The 16,997-nt window shown below is 48.9% G+C and overlaps 2 protein-coding genes across 4 annotated transcripts in view; one reads left to right on the top strand and one right to left on the bottom strand.

The window, feature by feature from the left end:
- LOC142474711 (5-oxoprolinase-like) overlaps positions 1-11,311 on the bottom strand; it is a 174,291-nt gene extending 162,980 nt beyond the window's left edge. The window contains exon 1 of the mRNA XM_075580899.1: positions 11,163-11,311. The gene's annotated coding sequence lies outside the window, so the exon portion shown is untranslated. The remainder of the gene's footprint in view (positions 1-11,162) is intronic.
- EXOSC4 (exosome component 4) overlaps positions 11,160-16,997 on the top strand; it is a 38,655-nt gene continuing 32,817 nt past the window's right edge. For all 3 annotated transcript variants that reach the window (XR_012790599.1, XM_075580909.1, XM_075580921.1), the window contains exon 1: positions 11,160-11,309. The gene's annotated coding sequence lies outside the window, so the exon portion shown is untranslated. The remainder of the gene's footprint in view (positions 11,310-16,997) is intronic.

Raw genomic sequence — 16,997 nt, forward strand, 5'->3', positions numbered from 1 at the left:
TGTGTGTATGAATGAATGAGATTCTCTGTTGGATGGGAGTTTGAATGTATATGAATGAATGAGATCCTCTGTTGGATGGGAGTATGAATGAATATGAATGAATGAGATCCTCTGTTGGGTGGGTGTATGAATGAATGAGATCCTCTGTTGGGTGGGTGTATGAATGAATATGAATGAGATCCTTTTGTTGGGTGGGTGTATGAATTACTCGTGACCTCTCCTCGGCTTTCGGTACTATTGGCCACCCTCTTCTCCTGCACATTCTTCACTCCGTGGCACAGCCCTCTCCTGGTTCTCCTCTCTCCCCATTCCTTCGGTGTCTATTATGCCAACTCCTCCTCCACCCCTATGGAACATCTCAGGGTGCAGTTTTAGGCCCCTTCTCTTCTCTCTACATACCCTCTCACTGGGGGGACCTCATGGACTCACTTATCTCTATGCCGATGATACGCAACTATATTTATCTACACTTGACCTTACACACGCAGTCCAAACAAACATTACACGGTGGTAAATGAGTCTTATGGCGCATACATCCAGATAAGGGAGGGGGAAAGGAGGGAGAGAAAAACGGGAGAGCGGGGGGGGGGGGGGGGTGAGGGGAGGAAAAAAGGGGGGGACAAGTAAAAAAAAAAAAAAAAAAAAACCCAATGGTGCGATATCGTTTCCCAGATGTAATAACTATAAGCACAAGGTGAGTAATTGACCGTTTCTTTCCGGGCCTTTGGGGTAGAACGTTCTCCGCTCTGTCCGGGATTCACTCCTCAGGATGGTTTATGGGTATCTCCTTACTGTATATTATTACCCAAACACCCCTCTTTATTTTTGTGCATGGTAAGTGTAACTTCACCGCTCTTTTTATTGCCGCAGATGTATCACGCGAATCTGTGAGTGTCGGTGTCCCGCCCGTCGGGCTGGAAGGGGACGCTCCCCACCTCCCGCTGTCTCGTTTTCACGGCTGATCTCAGTCTTTAGTCGCGGTTATAGAATCTGATGGCGCTATTCGCTGTTTCTGCACAAACATTAAAACGATTAGCAAAATAGACAGGTACTGAGCTAAGAGTAAAATGTCCCCGCTGCTGCTGCTGCTGCTGCTGTTATTAAAGGGGGTCGGAGTACAGGAAGGAAGCATATATCGGACAGAGAGAAGAGGTCGTTCTCTGACGCTGGGAGGAAGTATGTCTTCACTGAAAGGGTGGTGGTTTCTGGAACAGCCTCCCAGCAGAGGTGGTAAGGGCTCAGAGTAAGGCCGCGCTTACAGTTCCGGCGACGTCGCCCAAAAACAAATACATTGCCGCCGCCGCGTGCGCTTATAGTCTGCGCGATGGCGACAAAGCGGAAACTGGAAGCCGGCAAAATGTGATTTTTCAAGGGCTGTCGCGTCACGTGACGGCCCTTGAACAAATGAAATTGCCGGAATCCCGCGACCCCGCCGCCCGGCGAAACATAACGTCACCCGCCGTGTCGCCATCGCCAACGACGGCACTATTGGCGCGGCCTAAGGGAGTTCAGACATGTTTGGGATAGACACAAGGCTAAATCCAAATAGAAGCTCAGGATCAAATAGAGGCGGAGGTGTGACAGCCGATAGGATTGTTCTCATCTGCCGTCACATTGTGGGCAGCCACGGTGGGCGTGTGGTTCTTATCTGCCGTCACATTGTGGGCAGCCACGGGGGCCGCGTGGTTCTTATCGGCGGTCACATTGTGGGCAGCCACGGGGGCCACGTGGTTCTTATCTGCCGTCACATTGTGGGCAGCCACGGGGGGGCGCGTGGTTCTTATCGGCGGTCACATTGTGGGCAGCCACGGGGGCCACGTGGGTCTTATCAGCCGTCACATTGTGGGCAGCCACGGGGGGCCACGTGGTTCTTCTCGGCCGTCACATTATGTGTTATAGTGCGAGGGCTATAGTGAGGGTACAAGGGAGGCTTATAGTGCGAGGGTTATAGTGTGAGGGTACAAGGGAGGGTTATAGTGCGAGGGCGGGTTATAGTGCGAGGGCGGGTTATAGTGCGAGGGCGGGTTATAGTGCGAGGGCACAAGGGAGGGTTATAGTGCGAGGGTACAAGGGAGGGTTATAGTGCGAGGGTTATAGTGTGAGGTTACAAGGGAGGCTTATAGTGCGAGGGTACAAGGGAGGGTTATAGTGTGAGGTTACAAGGGAGGCTTATAGTGCGAGGGTTATAGTGCGAGGGTACAAGGGAGGCTTATAGTGCGAGGGTACAAGGGAGGCTTATAGTGCGAGGGTACAAGGGAGGGTTATAGTGCGAGGGTACAAGGGAGGGTTATAGTGCGAGGGTACAAGGGAGGGTTATAGTGCGAGGGTACAAGGGAGGGTTATAGTGCGAGGGTACAAGGGAGGCTTATAGTGCGAGGGTACAAAGGAGGCTTATAGTGCGAGGGTTATAGTGTGAGGTTACAAGGGAGGGTTATAGTGTGAGGGTACAAGAGCTATAGTGTGAGGGTTATAGTGTGAGGGCTATAGTGTGCGGGTACAAGGGAGGGTTATAGTGTGAGAGTACAGGGGAGGGTTAAAGTGCAAGGGCTATAGTGTGAGGGTACAAGGGAGAGCTATAGTGTGAGGGTTATAGTGCGAGGGCGGGTTATAGTGCGAGGGCGGGTTATAGTGCGAGGGCGGGTTATAGTGCGAGGGCGGGTTATAGTGCGAGGGTACAAGAGAGGGTTATAGTGTGAGGTTACAAGGGAGGGTTATAGTGCAAGGGTTATAGTGTGAGGGTACAAGGGAGGCTTATAGTGCGAGGGTTATAGTGTGAGGGTACAAGGGAGGGTTATAGTGCGAGGGCACAAGGGAGGGTTATAGTGTGAGGGTACAAGGGAGGGTTATAGTGTGAGGTTATAAGGGAGGGTTATAGTGCAAGGGTTATAGTGTGAGGGTACAAGGGAGGCTTATAGTGCGAGGGTTATAGTGTGAGGGTACAAGGGAGGCTTATAGTGCGAGGGTTATAGTGTGAGGGTACAAGGGAGGCTTATAGTGCGAGGGTACAAGGGAGGCTTATAGTGCGAGGGTACAAGGGAGGCTTATAGTGCGAGGGTACAAGGGAGGCTTATAGTGCGAGGGTTATAGTGTGAGGTTACAAGGGAGGGTTATAATGTGAGGGTACAAGAGCTATAGTGTGAGGGTTATAGTGTGAGGGCTATAGTGTGCGGGTACAAGGGAGGGTTATAGTGTGAGAGTACAGGGGAGGGTTATAGTGCGAGGGCGGGTTATAGTGCGAGGGCGATAGTGCGAGGGCGGGTTATAGTGCGAGGGCGGGTTATAGTGCGAGGGCGGGTTATAGTGCGAGGGCGGGTTATAGTGCGAGGGCGGGTTATAGTGCGAGGGCGGGTTATAGTGCGAGGGCGGGTTATAGTGCGAGGGCGGGTTATAGTGCGAGGGCGGGTTATAGTGCGTGGGCGGGTTATAGTGCGAGGGCGGGTTATAGTGCGAGGGCGGGTTATAGTGCGAGGGCACAAGGGAGGGTTATAGTGCGAGGGTACAAGGGAGGGTTATAGTGTGAGGGTGCAGGTAAGGTTACAAGGGAGGGCTACAGTGCAAGAATACAAGGGAGGGTTATAGTGTGAGGGTACAAGGGAGGCTTACAGTGCGAGGGTTATAGTGTGAGGGTACAAGGGAGGGTTATAGTGCGAGGGCTATAGTGAGGGTACAAGGGAGGGTTATAGTGCGAGGGTACAAGGGAGGGTTATAGTGTGAGGTTACAAGGGAGGGTTATAGTGCAAGGGTTATAGTGTGAGGGTACAAGGGAGGCTTATAGTGCGAGGGTTATAGTGTGAGGGTACAAGGGAGGCTTATAGTGCGAGGGTACAAGGGAGGCTTATAGTGCGAGGGTACAAGGGAGGCTTATAGTGCGAGGGTTATAGTGTGAGGTTACAAGGGAGGGTTATAGTGTGAGGGTACAAGAGCTATAGTGTGAGGGTAATAGTGTGAGGGCTATAGTGTGCGGGTACAAGGGAGGGTTATAGTGTGAGAGTACAGGGGAGGGTTATACTGCAAGGGCTATAGTGTGAGGGTACAAGGGAGAGCTATAGTGTGAGGGTTATAGTGCGAGGGCGGGTTATAGTGCGAGGGCGGGTTATAGTGCGAGGGTACAAGAGAGGGTTATAGTGTGAGGTTACAAGGGAGGGTTATAGTGCAAGGGTTATAGTGTGAGGGTACAAGGGAGGCTTATAGTGCGAGGGTTATAGTGTGAGGGTACAAGGGAGGGTTATAGTGCGAGGGCTATAGTGAGGGTACAAGGGAGGGTTATAGTGCGAGGGTACAAGGGAGGGTTATAGTGTGAGGTTACAAGGGAGGGTTATAGTGCAAGGGTTATAGTGTGAGGGTACAAGGGAGGCTTATAGTGCGAGGGTTATAGTGTGAGGGTACAAGGGAGGCTTATAGTGCGAGGGTACAAGGGAGGCTTATAGTGCGAGGGTACAAGGGAGGTTTATAGTGCGAGGGTACAAGGGAGGCTTATAGTGCGAGGGTTAGGTTACAAGGGAGGGTTATAGTGTTAGGGTACAAGAGCTATAGTGTGAGGGTTATAGTGTGAGGGCTATAGTGTGAGGGTTATAGTGCGAGGGCGGGTTATAGTGCGAGGGTACAAGGGAGGGTTATAGTGCGAGGGTACAAGGCAGGGCTATAGTGCAAGAATACAAGGGAGGGTTATTGTGTGAGGGTGCAGGTAAGGTTACAAGGGAGGGCTACAGTGCAAGAATACAAGGGAGGGTTATAGTGTGAGGGTGCAGGTAAGGTTACAAGGGAGGGCTACAGTGCAAGAATACAAGGGAGGGTTATAGTGTGAGGGTGCAGGTGAGGTTACAAGGGAGGGCTATAGTGCAAGGACAATATAGTGTGAGGGTACAGGGGAGGGTTGTAGTGTGAGGGTACAAGGGAGGCTTATAGTGTGAGGGTTATAGTGCAAGGGCTATAATGTGAGGGTACAAGGGAGGGTTATAGTGCGAGGGTACAAGGGAGGGTTATAGTGCGAGGGTACAAGGGAGGGCTATAGTGTGAGGGTACAAGGGAGGCTTATAGTGTGAGGGTTATAGTGCAAGGGCTATAATGTGAGGGTACAAGGGAGGGTTATAGTGCGAGGGTACAAAGGAGGGCTATAGTGCGAGGGTACAAAGGAGGGCTATAGTGCGAGGGTACAAGGGAGGGCTATAGTGCGAGGGTACAAGGGAGGGCTATAGTGCGAGGGTACAAGGGAGGGCTATAGTGCGAGGGTACAAGGGAGGGCTATAGTGCGAGGGTACAAGGGAGGGCTATAGTGCGAGGGTACAAGGGAGAGCTATAGTGCGAGGGTACAAGGGAGAGCTATAGTGTGAGGGTACAAGGGAGGGCTATAGTGCAAGGACAATATAGTGTGAGGGTACAAGGGAGGGTTATAGTGCGAGGGCTATAGTGCAAGAATACAAGGGAGGGCAATAGTGCAAGGACAATATAGTGCGAGGGTACAAGGGAGGGCTATAGAGCAAGAATACAAGGGAGGGCTATAGTGTGAGGGTCCAAGTGAGGTTACAAGGGAGGGCTATAGTGCAAGGACAATATAGTCTGTGGGTACAAGGGAGGGTTATAGTGCGAGGGTTATAGTGCGAGGGTTATAGTGCGAGGGTTATAGTGCGAGGGTTATAGTGCGAGGGTTATAGTGCAGGGGAGGGTGCAGGGGAGGGTGCAGGGGAGGGTGCAGGGGAGGGAAACAGGAACACTCATTCTTTTTATCTGCATATTCACCTAATTACTTAACCCATTCAGTGCTGCCTCTACAACTAAAAAGGGTTAAATAAACAGGTTTACTTTACACATAACCACCGCCTTTATTCCTTCAGCAAAAAGATACCCGCTTCGCCCCTAACACAATTTCCCCCTGAATACTCACAGAGCCTCTCCCCCCCTGAATACTCAGAGCCCCCCTAAATTCTCACAGAGCCAGGGAACAAAGCAACACATTGCAAAGCAAAGGGTTAATCAGTTTAGCCCCTGATAATAACGGTGATTGGAGAAGTTACCTGCCCCCGATCTCAGGTGTGTGTAACCCTGCATTGTAAGGCCGGGCAGTGATCAGTAACACACACACACACACGCGCACACACACACACACACACACACGCACACGCACACGCACACGCACACGCACTCGCGCACGCACACACGCACCTTGTTTTTAATAAATAGTCTGATCACTTGTGCAGGTCCTCTACCTATTGATAGATATATAGATATATGCACCATGTCTTACAGACATTACAGCGAGGCACAGACATTACAGCGAGGCACAGAACTTACAGCGAGGCACAGAACTTACAGCGAGGCACAGAACTTACAGCGAGGCACAGAACTTACAGCGAGGCACAGAACTTACAGCGAGGCACAGAACTTACAGCGAGGCACAGAACTTACAGCGAGGCACAGAACTTACAGCGAGGCACAGAACTTACAGCGAGGCACAGACCTTACAGCGAGGCACAGACCTTACAGCGAGGCACAGACCTTACAGCGAGGCACAGACCTTACAGCGAGGCACAGAACTTACAGCGAGGCACAGAACTTACAGCGAGGCACAGAACTTACAGCGAGGCACAGACATTACAGCGAGGCACAGAACTTACAGCGAGGCACAGAACTTACAGCGAGGCACAGAACTTACAGCGAGGCACAGAACTTACAGCGAGGCACAGAACTTACAGCGAGGCACAGAACTTACAGCGAGGCACAGAACTTACAGCGAGGCACAGAACTTACAGCGAGGCACAGAACTTACAGCGAGGCACAGACCTTACAGCGAGGCACAGACCTTACAGCGAGGCACAGACCTTACAGCGAGGCACAGACCTTACAGCGAGGCACAGAACTTCAATAATATACAGTAGAGAACCAAAAAATAGCGATCCTCCTGGGAGAAGATGAAACCCCCGCAGGACTGGCTGCACACTGTATCAGCACCGGACACAGGCTGAGAGACGTCCACTAACCCCCACACCCCTGTGTGAAACTGTTACCCATATACCGTGCAATCATTATACCTTACTCTTAAAACAGGTATGTTTCCTTAAATCAGTTTGCAAGAGCCCTTCTTAAAATGTAATTAACCATTTGGTATGTATCTGTGAGTTGATTAGGCAGACCCCTCCCTTAATTGTTATTCAAGTGACTGTGTTTTTATCTTAAAGTGTTATATTTAAGTGCCTGGCAGAGTTAACATTGGAGGTGAAGATGGAGGAAGATCTGGACTCTGCACAACAACAACTCTGCAACTGTGAGAACTTTACTTTGTAAACGCTGTGATTATTTGTACTCTTCCTATCCTCCAGAACCTGGGAAGTCTCTCCTCCTGCATCTCACTATGCCCTCTCCTCCTGTATCTCACTATGCCCTCTCCTCCTGCGTCTCACTATGCCCTCCCTACTGCTTTTTCTGGTTACTGTTTCCTCCTTCCTTTGTGAGCGTTTCTGTTCTCTCCAACTTCCCCACTGCACCATTATTTATACACCTCTCTCCCAACAACTTCTTTACCCCTCAATAAAAAAACACCCCCACACAATCCTCTATTCACACCCTCTATCTACTCCTTCCTGCTGCTGGGGATCTCCCTGAAGCCAGACATACACACCTGCTCTCATTCATGCCTCCCTGTCTATTCTGGAACCAGGGTCACGTGTAGGATGCCAGATAGCTTAACTCATGCCTCTTGAAAGCACAACAAGTCTTTATGTATTTCTTGACTTTATTGGGAAAGCATCAGACATATAAAGGCACGTGTAGATGTTGTGGAGTGGTAAGAGAGTGCTTCTCTATGTGGAGTGCTTTGTATCAAGGGAAGGTAAAAACAGAATGGCCTTGCCAGGGAGTAGATAACACAAGATGTACTCACTCAGCCTGCTTAGGATAGAAAGGAAGTGAGGGGTGCCTGGGAAACAGGAATAGTCTCGGGACTAAACTAACTTATCAACAGAGACAGGGGGGGGGTGGATTGACCCATTCTCAGCTAGGAGAATTGGTAGGTTGCCAGGACAACCAGCTACAGGCTGTGTGGAGAAGGAACATGTTACAAAGTGTATCAATTACACAGGCACTGTGTGTTTTCAGAGCAGAGAAGCGTGCAACTGAATAATAGAAAGCTGGCAGTGAGAGCTGCAAGGGGGGGGGGGGTGTAAATGGTGTCAACCTTTTAATTTAATACTGACTAACCTTAAAACTCGCCCCACAAATCAAGCATCCCAATAGCCTGCACTCATGGCTCCTGTCCCTCACACAGTCACTCCTACCACCCATTGTGACCAAGCACTGCCATCTACAGCACTTACTCCCTCACCTGCTGTCTCTAAGTTCCCCTCAAACCTTAGATTGTAAGCTCTTCGGGGTAGGGATTTCCTACTGTCTGATTTTGCTGCACTTATTGTAGTATTATAATTCCCTGTACTGTATTCTTTGTTAAGCGCTGAGTACACTTTTGGCGCTATATAAATAAAGACATACAATACCCCGTTATTCATGTACTGTGTAATCATTATACCTACATCGTTATTCATGTACTGTGTAATCATTATACCTACCCCCTGTTATACATGTACTGTGTAATCATTATACCTACCCCCTGTTATACATGTACTGTGTAATCATTATACCCTACCCCCTGTTATTCATGTACTGTGTAATCATTATACCTACCCCCTGTTATACATGTACTGTGTAATCATTATACCCTACCCCCTGTTATTCATGTACTGTGTAATCATTATACCCTACCCCCTGTTATTCATGTACTGTGTAATCATTATACCCTACCCGCTGTTATACATGTACTGTGTAATCATTATACCCTACCCCCTGTTATTCATGTACTGTGTAACCATTATACCCTACCCGCTGTTATACATGTACTGTGTAATCATTATACCCTACCCCCTGTTATTCATGTACTGTGTAATCATTATACCCTACCCCCTGTTATTCATGTACCGTGTAATCATTATACCTACCCCCTGTTATTCATGTACTGTGTAATCATTATACCCTACCCCCTGTTATACATGTACTGTGTAACCATTATACCTACCCCCTGTTAATCATGTACTGTGTAATCATTATACCTACCCCCCGTTATACATGTACTGTGTAATCATTATACCCTACCCCTGTTATTCATGTACTGTGTAATCATTATACCCTACCCCTGTTATTCATGTACTGTGTAATCATTATACCTACCCCCTGTTATACATGTACTGTGTAATCATTATACCCTACCCCCTGTTATAATTGTACTGTGTAACCATTATACCCTACCCCGTTATACATGTACTGTGTAATCATTATACCCTACCCCGTTATTCATGTACTGTGTAATCATTATACCCTACCCCATTATACATGTACTGTGTAATCATTATACCCTACCCCCTGTTATACATATACTGTGTAATCATTATACCCTACCCCGTTATGCATGTACTGTGTAATCATTATACCCTACCCCCCGTTATTCATGTACTGTGTAATCATTATACCCTACCCCGTTATTCATGTACTGTGTAATCATTATACCCTACCCCGTTATTCATGTACTGTGTAATCATTATACCCTACCCCGTTATTCATGTACTGTGTAATCATTATTCCCTACCCCATGTTACATGTACCGTGTAATCATTATACCCTACCCCGTTACATGTACCGTGTAATCATTATACCCTACCCCGTGTTATTCATGTACTGTGTAATCATTATACCCTACCCCCTGTTATACATGTACTGTGTAATCATTATACCCTACCCCCTGTTATTCATGTACTGTGTAATCATTATACCTACCCCGTTATTCATGTACTGTGTAATCATTATACCCTACCCCCTGTTATACATGTACTGTGTAATCATTATACCCTACCCCGTTATACATGTACTGTGTAATCATTATACCCTACCCCCCGTTATTCATGTACTGTGTAATCATTATACCCTATCCCATTATTCATGTACTGTGTAATCATTATACCTACCCCGTTACACATGTACTGTGTAATCATTATACCTACCCCCTGTTATACATGTACTGTGTAACCATTATACCCTACCCCCTGTTATACATGTACTGTGTAATCATTATACCCTACCCCCTGTTATACATGTACTGTGTAATCATTATACCCTACCCCGTGTTATTCATGTACTGTGTAATCATTATACCCTACCCCCTGTTATACATGTACTGTGTAATCATTATACCCTACCCCGTGTTATTCATGTACTGTGTAATCGTTATACCCTACCCCGTTATTCATGTACTGTGTAATCAATATACCCTACCCGTTATACATGTACTGTGTAATCATTATACCCTACCCCATGTTACATGTACCGTGTAATCATTATACCCTACCCCGTTACATGTACCGTGTAATCATTATACCCTACCCCGTGTTATTCATGTACTGTGTAATCATTATACCCTACCTCCTGTTATTCATGTACTGTGTAATCATTATACCTACCCCCTGTTATTCATGTACTGTGTAATCATTATACCTACCCCCTGTTATACATGTACTGTGTAACCATTATACCTACCCCCTGTTATACATGTACTGTGTAATCATTATACCCTACCCCCTGTTATACATGTACTGTGTAATCATTATACCTACCCCGTTATTCATGTACTGTGTAATCATTATACCTACCCCCTGTTATTCATGTACTGTGTAATCATTATACCTACCCCGTTATACATGTACTGTGTAATCATTATACCCTACCCCCTGTTATTCATGTACTGTGTAATCATTATACCCTACCCCCTGTTATTCATGTACTGTGTAATCATTATACCCTACCCCCTGTTATTCATGTACTGTGTAACCATTATACCTACCCCCCGTTATACATGTACTGTGTAATCATTATACCTACCCCCTGTTATACATGTGTGTAATCATTATACCCTACCCCGTTATTCATGTACTGTGTAATCATTATACCTACCCCCTGTTATACATGTACTGTGTAATCATTATACCCTACCCCGTTATTCATGTACTGTGTAATCATTATACCCTACCCCCCGTTATTCATGCTTTGGCAATACTGACACGTCTCCGTCTGTGCCAATAAAGCGGATTTGATTGGTCACACGCTGCCTTGTGCTTGTATCCGTCACTTACCACCACTGTTCTCCAGAACACGAACGTCCCCAGATGAGCTGCAATGTGCTTCCTGCAAGTTCCAACCCTGCAGGATAAGAACAGCTTAGGGAAGTGTCCTGCCAGGATCAGTAACCCCAGGGAACCGCAGAGCCAATCCTAAGAGAGGTATGCAAACTTCAACCACTCCCACCCCATACATATGCAAACTACAACCACCCCCACCACCACCCCATATGCAAACTCCAACCCTACACCCACACCCACTCCATACATATGCAAACTCCAACCCTACAACCACCCCCACTCCATACATATGCAAACTCCAACCCTACAACCACCCCCAGCCATACATATGCAAACTCCAACCCTACAACCACCCCCACCCCATACATATGCAAACTCCACCCTACAACCACCCCCACCCCATACATATGCAAACTCCAACCCTACAACCACCCCCACCCCATACATATGCAAACTCCAATACCCGACTAGCACCCCCACCCCATACATATGCAAACTCCAACCCTACAACCACCCCCACCCCATAGATATGCAAACTCCACCCTACAACCACCCCCACCCCATACATATGCAAACTCCACCCTACAACCACCCCCTCCCCATACATATGCAAACTCCAACCCTACAACCACCCCCACCCCATACATATGCAAACTCCACCCTACAACCACCCCCACCCCATACATATGCAAACTCCAACCCTACAACCACCCCCACCCCATACATATGCAAACTCCACCCTACAACCACACCCCCACCCCATACATATGCAAACTCCAACCCTACAACCACCCCCACCCCATACATATGCAAACTCCAACCCTACAACCACCCCCACCCCATACATATGCACACTCCAACCCTACAACCCCACCCACTCCATACACATGCAAACTCCACCCTACAACCACCCCCACCCCATACATATGCAAACTCTAACCCTACAACCACCCCCACCCCATACATATGCAAACTCTAACCCTACAACCACCCCCACCCCATACATATGCAAACTCCAACCCTACAACCACCCCCACCCCATACATATGCAAACTCCAACCCTACAACCACCCCCACCCCATACATATGCAAACTCCACCCTACAACCACCCCCACCCCATACATATGCAAACTCCACCCTACAACCACCCCCACCCCATACATATGCAATCTCCAACCCTACAACCACACCCACCCCATACATATGCAAACTCCACCCTACAACCACACCCCCACCCCATACATATGCAAACTCCAACCCTACAACCACCCCCACCCCATACATATGCAAACTCCAACCCTACAACCACCCCCACCCCATACATATGCAAACTCCACCCTACAACCACCCCCACCCCATACATATGCAAACTCCAACCCTACAACCACCCCCACCCCATACATATGCAAACTCCAACCCTACAACCACCCCCACCCCATACATATGCAAACTCCAACCCTACAACCACCCCCACTCCATACATATGCAAACTCCAACCCTACAACCACCCCCACTCCATACATATGCAAACTCCAACCCTACAACCACACCCACTCCATACATATGCAAACTCCACCCTACAACCACACCCAGCCATACATATGCAAACTCCACCCTACAACCACACCCACCCCATACATATGCAAACTCCAATACCCGACTAGCACCCCCACCCCATACATATGCAAACTCCAATACCCGACTAGCACCCCCACCCCATACATATGCAAACTCCAACCCTACAACCACCCCATACATATGGAAACTCCACCCTACAACCACCCCCACCCCATACATATGCAAACTCCAACCCTACAACCACCCCCACCCCATACATATGAAAACTCCAACCCTACAACCACACCCACTCCATACATATGCAAACTGCACCCTACAACCACACCCAGCCATACATATGCAAACTCCACCCTACAACCACCCCCACCCCATACATATGCAAACTCCACCCTACAACCACCCCCACCCCATACATATGCAAACTCCACCCTACAACCACACACCCACCCCATACATATGCAAACTCCAACCCTACAACCACACCCACCCCATACATATGCAAACTCCAACCCTACAACCACCCCCACCCCATACATATGCAAACTCCACCCTACAACCACCCCCACCCCATACATATGCAAACTCCAACCCTACAACCACCCCCACCCCATACATATGCAAACTCCAACCCTACAACCACCCCCACCCCATACATACATATGCAAACTCCAACCCTACAACCCCACCCACCCCATAGATATGCAAACTCCACCCTACAACCACCCACACCCCATACATATGCAAACTCCACCCTACAACCACACCCACCCCATACATATGCAAACTCCAACCCTACAACCACCCCCACCCCATACATATGCAAACTCCAACCCTACAACCACCCCAACCCCATACATATGCAAACTCCAACCCTACAACTACCCCAACCCCACACATATGCAAACTCCAACCCTACAACCACCCCAACCCCATACATATGCAAACTCCAACCCTACAACTACCCCAACCCCATACATATGCAAACTGCAACCCTACAACCACCCCCACCCCATACATATGCAAACTCCAACCCTACAACCACCCCCACCCCATACATATGCAAACTCCAACCCTACAACCACCCCCACCCCATACATATGCAAACTCCAACCCTACAACCACCCCCACCCCATACATATGCAAAATCCAACCCTACAACCACCCCCACCCCATACATATGCAAACTCCACCCTAAAACCACACCCCCACCCCATACATATGCAAACTCCAACCCTACAACCACCCCCACCCCATACATATGCAAACTCCAACCCTACAACCACCCCCACCCCATACATATGCAAACTCCAACCCTACAACCCCACCCACTCCATACAAATGCAAACTCCAACCCTACAACCCCACCCACTCCATACACATGCAAACTCCACCCTACAACCACCCCCACCCCATACATATGCAAACTCCACCCTACAACCACCCCCACCCCATACATATGCAAACTCCAACCCTACAACCACCCCCACCCCATACATATGCAAACTCCAACCCTACAACCACCCCCACCCCATACATATGCAAACTCCAACCCTACAACCACCCCCACCCCATACATATGCAAACTCCAACCCTACAACCACCCCCACCCCATACATATGCAAACTCCAACCCTACAACCACACCCACCCCATACATATGCAAACTCCAACGATACAACCACCCCCACTCCATACATATGCAAACTCCAACCCTACAACCACACCCACTCCATACATATGCAAACTGCACCCTACAACCACACCCTACAACCACACCCAGCCATACATATGCAAACTCCACCCTACAACCACACACCCACCCCATACATATGCAAACTCCAACCCTACAACCACACCCACCCCATACATATGCAAACTCCAACCCTACAACCACCCCCACCCCATACATATGCAAACTCCACCCTACAACCACCCCCACCCCATACATATGCAAACTCCAACCCTACAACCACCCCCACCCCATACATATGCAAACTCCAACCCTACAACCACCCCCACCCCATACATACATATGCAAACTCCAACCCTACAACCCCACCCACCCCATAGATATGCAAACTCCACCCTACAACCACCCACACCCCATACATATGCAAACTCCACCCTACAACCACACCCACCCCATACATATGCAAACTCCAACCCTACAACCACCCCCACCCCATACATATGCAAACTCCAACCCTACAACCACCCCAACCCCATACATATGCAAACTCCAACCCTACAACTACCCCAACCCCATACATATGCAAACTCCAACCCTACAACCACCCCAACCCCATACATATGCAAACTCCAACCCTACAACTACCCCAACCCCATACATATGCAAACTCCAACCCTACAACCACCCCCACCCCATACATATGCAAACTCCAACCCTACAACCACCCCCACCCCATACATATGCAAACTCCAACCCTACAACCACCCCCACCCCATACATATGCAAACTCCAACCCTACAACCACCCCCACCCCATACATATGCAAACTCCAACCCTACAACCACACCCACCCCATACATATGCAAACTCCAACCCTACAACCACACCCACTCCATACACATGCAAACTCCAACCCTACAACCACACCCACTCCATACACATGCAAACTCCAACCCTACAACCCCACCCACTCCATACACATGCAAACTCCACCCTACAACCACCCCCACCCCATACATATGCAAACTCCACCCTACAACCACCCCCACCCCATACATATGCAAACTCCAACCCTACAACCACCCCCACCCCATACATATGCAAACTCCAACCCTACAACCACCCCCACCCCATACATATGCAAACTCCAACCCTACAACCACCCCCACCCCATACATATGCAAACTCCAACCCTACAACCACACCCACCCCATACATATGCAAACTCCAACGATACAACCACCCCCACCCCATACATACATATGCAAACTCCAACCCTACAACCACCCCCACCCCATACATATGCAAACTCCAACCCTACAACCACCCCCACTCCATACATATGCAAACTCCAACCCTACAATCACACCCACTCCATATATATGCAAACTCCACCCTACAACCACACCCAGCCATACATATGCAAACTCCAACCCTACAACCACCCCCACCCCATACATATGCAAACTCCACCCTACAACCACACACCCACCCCATACATATGCAAACTCCAACCCTACAACCACACCGACCCCATACATATGCAAACTCCAACCCTACAACCACCCCCACCCCATACATATGCAAACTCCACCCTACAACCAAACCCCCACCCCATACATATGCAAACTCCAACCCTATAACCACCCCCACCCCATACATATGCAAACTCCAACCCTACAACCACCCCCACCCCATACATATGCAAACTCCAACCCTACAACCCCACCCACTCCATACACATCCAAACTCCACCCTACAACCACCCCCACCCCATACATATGCAAACTCCACCCTACAACCACCCCCACCCCATACATATGCAAACTCCAACCCTACAACCACACCCACCCCATACATATGCAAACTCCAACCCTACAACCACACCCACCCCATACATATGCAAACTCCAACCCTACAACCACACCCACCCCATACATATGCAAACTCCAACCCTACAACCACCCCATACATATGCAAACTCCAACCCTACAACCACACCCACCCCATACATATGCAAACTCCAACCCTACAACCACACCCACCCCATACATATGCAAACTCCAACCCTACAACCACCCCCTCCCCATACATATGCAAACTCCAACCCTACAACCACACCCAGCCATACATATGCAAACTCCAACCCTACAACCACCCCCACCCCATACATATGCAAACTCCACCCTACAACCACACCCACCCCATACATATGCAAACTCCAACCCTACAACCACCCCACCCCATACATATGCAAACTCCAACCCTACAACCACCCCCACCCCATACATATGCAAACTCCACCCTACAACCACACCCCCACCCCATACATATGCAAACTCCAACCCTACAACCACACCCACCCCATACATATGCAAACTCCAACCCTACAACCACACCCACCCCATACATATGCAAACTCCAACCCTACAACCACACCCACCCCATACATATGCAAACTCCAACCCTACAACCACACCCACCCCATACATATGCAAACTCCAACCCTACAACCACACCCACCCCATACATATGCAAACTCCAACCCTACAACCACACCC

Source organism: Ascaphus truei, chromosome 2 (genome assembly GCF_040206685.1).
Source record: "Ascaphus truei isolate aAscTru1 chromosome 2, aAscTru1.hap1, whole genome shotgun sequence".
Classification (NCBI taxonomy): Eukaryota; Metazoa; Chordata; class Amphibia; order Anura; family Ascaphidae; genus Ascaphus; species Ascaphus truei.